At 35.0% G+C, this 4,505-nt stretch overlaps 1 long non-coding RNA gene across 1 annotated transcript; it reads right to left on the minus strand.

The window, feature by feature from the left end:
- Nucleotides 1-214: 214 nt before the first annotated feature.
- Nucleotides 215-2,615, minus strand: LOC128555147 (uncharacterized). The gene is made up of 3 exons (XR_008369829.1): nucleotides 2,313-2,615; nucleotides 1,929-2,039; nucleotides 215-255 (listed from the first exon to the last, which is right to left on the minus strand). It is a non-coding gene; the product is annotated as an uncharacterized LOC128555147 (long non-coding RNA).
- Between the last annotated feature and the right edge of the window lie 1,890 nt (nucleotides 2,616-4,505).

A 4,505-nucleotide genomic window follows, 5' to 3' on the forward strand; every position in this document is an offset into this window, starting at 1 on the left:
GTTTATTCAAGGTCAAATATTATAGTAAAGGTCAGGTGAGCGACTTATGTCCACTATGATCCTCTTGTGTTTATAATGCATTAAAGCTACGCAAATATTTATTTGTAACTGTAAATTTGTTTCAGATCACATCTTTATTCTTCAGTTGAGTAAATCTTGAGTCTTAAGGAGGCAGTAAACAGTTTTCTGAGCTCCTCAGCCTAGAGTCGCCTACCTAACTTTCAAAACCTCACACAAAAGTCTGTAACCACACACCTGAAATAAAGATATTGCAACATTAACATCACTGTATGTCTATCGTTACAAACCATCTACAATACATCTCTAATATCTAGTTTTCTGTTTACAAGACCTGAATTTTGTGCTCTCCCGGTCGCGGAAACTGATGACGAAAAAAGCTAAATTTGCCAATTTTTAAATCGCTGCAGAAAATTTCCTGAAACTGATAGCCCCAACTGCTACACTGTTCCATACTCCAGTAACACTGTAAAATCTGAAAATAAGCTCAAATATATGTGCCATCCGTACCGTTTCTTCACTGTTCCAGTTTTCCTGAGGTCCCTGCTAAAATGACAACCCCACTTTAAGCTAGCTCAGAGGAAGCATGTATACGCTCCTGCAAGTCATTACGTCATACTATCAAGATCAAGGCTACTCAACTGATTTTTTTTAAATAAGTGAAACTCAATTCTAGCGCTGAAACTTCAATTCTAGCAATTATTATATTTTAGAAGTTCAAATATGCACTTCATTCCGGTAAATTGCCTCTTATTTGTAAATTTCACCCCGGCCAATTCGACACTAACGGCTCAAAACTGTTTACTGCCTCCTTAAGGGAGACAAAAGTGATCCCAATAGTATGACATTTGCTGTTTATTTTGTAATTTAATCAATTCAGACCAAAAGAAACCCAATTTCATACATATCCAACATATGCTGTTGAAAATTTTGACAACTGAAATACATCATGTATGCAGAAATTCTACCAGGAACGCGTACCGAAATTAACTAGTAACATTACAGCTTCATTTAGGGCCCATTGCATACAAAAATGAGGTCTCAACCATGTTTTTAGTATCTAGATATGTTCAGCTGCCAAGCTGGCTGAACATTATAGCAATTTTAACTCACTGGTACTGTGCTGGACCTGCTCCAGGAAGCTACAAGCACATGCATGAGCACCATATGTCACCGTCGTAACGTTTCACAAAATACCACTACATGCTAATTTGTCTATTCCTAGACACTAAATGGTGTCTATTTGAAGATAATTATCTGCACTGTGATATTTAGCTATGATGTACATGACTTTCAACCCATATAACTGACTGCATCAGACCACGAGTCCATGTTAAGACCTCAATTTCATAATGATCACTTTTCGCGAGTGATGAAATATGAGAAAAACGTTATTTTTGAGACAAACCTTTCAAAACCTATCTATTTTAGGGGAAAAGATGTCTATTCTCTAAACATTTTGCGTGCTGTGGACTGGCGTCTATGTTATATGCAATATGTACATAACTTCTAAACTGAAACGAACAACGAAACACTGATTCAGAGGACATACTGCCGAAAGTACCCCCGAGGTCTGTTCCACAGTCCGAGCCGCTATTTTGCTGTTAAAAAGCTTACTGAATTAATAGAAATCAATGAATTTGCATTTAAATGCCTTATTTGACGACTTTAATGTCACAGTAAGCATATGTCTAAGTAAAATGGTGTCAGAACAGATATATCTTTCATTATATCGGCTCGTAAAACACTGTAAAACTGACTTTCATGTCTGAATCGCGGTTATCTCCCCTTAGTTATTGCTCTTAAAAACTCTCATTTTGCTTCAAAATTAATTTTAAAACTCATATTCATTCACAAATCATACTGAAAAACCTCTAAGACATCAAATAAATGCACATGGAAGAACTTACAAATTTTCAAGATTTGCTCTTAAGGAGGCAGTAAACAGTTTTCTGAGCTCCTCAGCCTAGAGTCGCCTACCTAACTTTCAAAACCTCACACAAAAGTCTGTAATCACACACCTGAAATAAAGATATTGCAACATTAACATCACTGTATGTCTATCGTTACAAACCATCTACAATACATCTCTAATATCTAGTTTTCTGTTTACAAGACCTGAATTTTGTGCTCTCCCGGTCGCGGAAACTGATGACGAAAAAAGCTAAATTTGCCAATTTTTAAATCGCTGCAGAAAATTTCCTGAAACTGATAGCCCCAACTGCTACACTGTTCCATACTCCAGTAACACTGTAAAATCTGAAAATAAGCTCAAATATATGTGCCATCCGTACCGTTTCTTCACTGTTCCAGTTTTCCTGAGGTCCCTGCTAAAATGACAACCCCACTTTAAGCTAGCTCAGAGGAAGCATGTATACGCTCCTGCAAGTCATTACGTCATACTATCAAGATCAAGGCTACTCAACTGATTTTTTTTAAATAAGTGAAACTCAATTCTAGCCGCTGAAACTTCAATTCTAGCAATTATTATTATTTAGAAGTTCAAATATGCACTTCATTCCGTAAATTGCCTCTTATTTGTAAATTTCACCCCGGCCAATTCGACACTAACGGCTCAAAACTGTTTACTGCCTCCTAAACATACATGAGGTAAAATGTACAGTCCATAAAATAAACAAACGTGTTTGTAAACATGGATGGTTCCAAACGGAAGGGGAAGAAGCATTTTATAGAAATATGTTGATGGCAAAATACAGTACGTATCATAGCCCTGACCAGCCTATAAACCGGGCAAGTCTTATTTTATAAGTACAACAAGGTTGACCCATTTAAATGAGTTGTACCTATATTATCTAATATAGAAACTAAACAGAACCTATAAACTGTCAGTGACAAAATGTTTTTCACAGTTTCCAGTAACATTGATTCATGTTAGACAGTAGTCCTATAAATAAGCCGTAGCTTGGACGATTTTACCTAAATTTGCAACGATTTTATGTCCTTTAAAGGGACACGCCTCCAGATCAGCATAAGAATTTCAAATTTTTTACAACAGATAGCTCTTGTTATAAAAAATCAAAAATTATAAACTAGTAGTGTTTAAAAAGATATTTAAATTATTATGATATTAATTAAGTACAACAATTTCTTTTATATTTTGTTGTATCTGAACATCATGCAGTTCATTTACACTTTAAAGAATGCTCTTAATACATGATAGATTTTTACTGGAGTTATTTTTAAAACTTGATTTTCCTGTCCTGGTTGCCCAACCAAGAAAATGTTCTTTAAGCGAAAATTATACATTTTACCGAATTAATTAGAAATGCAGGTTTAAAAAATTATAATTACCTCCCTTTACCTGTCTAGGATGTGCAAGTTAGATTGGTTGGAAATAAATGATTTCAGCACTTACGGGCAGTTTTAAAACTTCTCTTTTAATTCCACTGATATCTATCAAATTCAAACGTAAAACTAGGAATTGAAGTAAAATGAAATACAAGATTTTACAAAAATTAATGAAACATGTTTGTGATAGGGATCTGAACCTGTATAATTATGTCTCCCACCACCACACAGTGGTGTGGGAGACATATTGATTTACTCCAGTCTGTGTGTGTGTGTGTCTGTCACAAAGCTTGTCTGCACTCTAAGTCGAATATTTCTCATCTGATCTTCACCAAACTTGAACAAAATGTGTTTGACCATGAGACCTCGGCCATGTTCGATAACTAGCCAAATCCACCCAGGCACTTTTGAATTATGGCCCTTGAATTACTGATTGGATCCATTCATCAAAGCCATCAAGAGAAACTAGACATTTTTCAATGTTGCAGTTGTGGGAGACATGCGCTTTTCTCAAAAGCATCTCTAGTTGGTCTTTTTTTTTTTCCTGAAATAAATCTCACAGAATATACAAAAATAAATTTAGTGAAAAATGCCATAAAATATTTCTGAAGTGTGATTTACCACCTTTAACAAAAACTGTTGACTATTTAGCTAGACCACAGGTCCTGTTTTAATGTTAAATAAATCAAAAACAAAAGTGCTGATGCATATATTATTTTCATCTTTGTTAAAAATAAATTATACACCTGCATTTGTATCTTGATTAATGTGATGTTAAAATGTGGTCAGACTGTTTCGATGTAAACAACATGTATATATAGGGTAGGGGCTCTGTTTTTACATAAATGAGACATTTTGTGGTTGTTCTGTTTTTGTTTCCTGGACAACACACAAGGCTGCCTTGTACATTTTGTCTAAGTTTGGTTAATATCGCTTTAGCAGTTGTAAGAGTGTAAACAAACCAAGTTTCGACAACAGAAAATAATCCAGAAAGCTGTTCATGAGCATACTGTATTCAGTCTAGCTAAAAAACTGATGTTTAAATGTTGCATTGAGTTAACGCTGACTAGAAGAGCCTTAAGCCAGAAATCAAATTATTTGGTTTAGAGTTATGGCCCTTGATTTATCAAAAATTCAAGGCACCTTTTTCTTTTTAAAGAGCGGACACGGTGGTACAA

The sequence above is a fragment of the Mercenaria mercenaria genome, chromosome 2, assembly GCF_021730395.1.
Source record: "Mercenaria mercenaria strain notata chromosome 2, MADL_Memer_1, whole genome shotgun sequence".
In the NCBI taxonomy this organism is placed as follows: domain Eukaryota; kingdom Metazoa; phylum Mollusca; class Bivalvia; order Venerida; family Veneridae; genus Mercenaria; species Mercenaria mercenaria.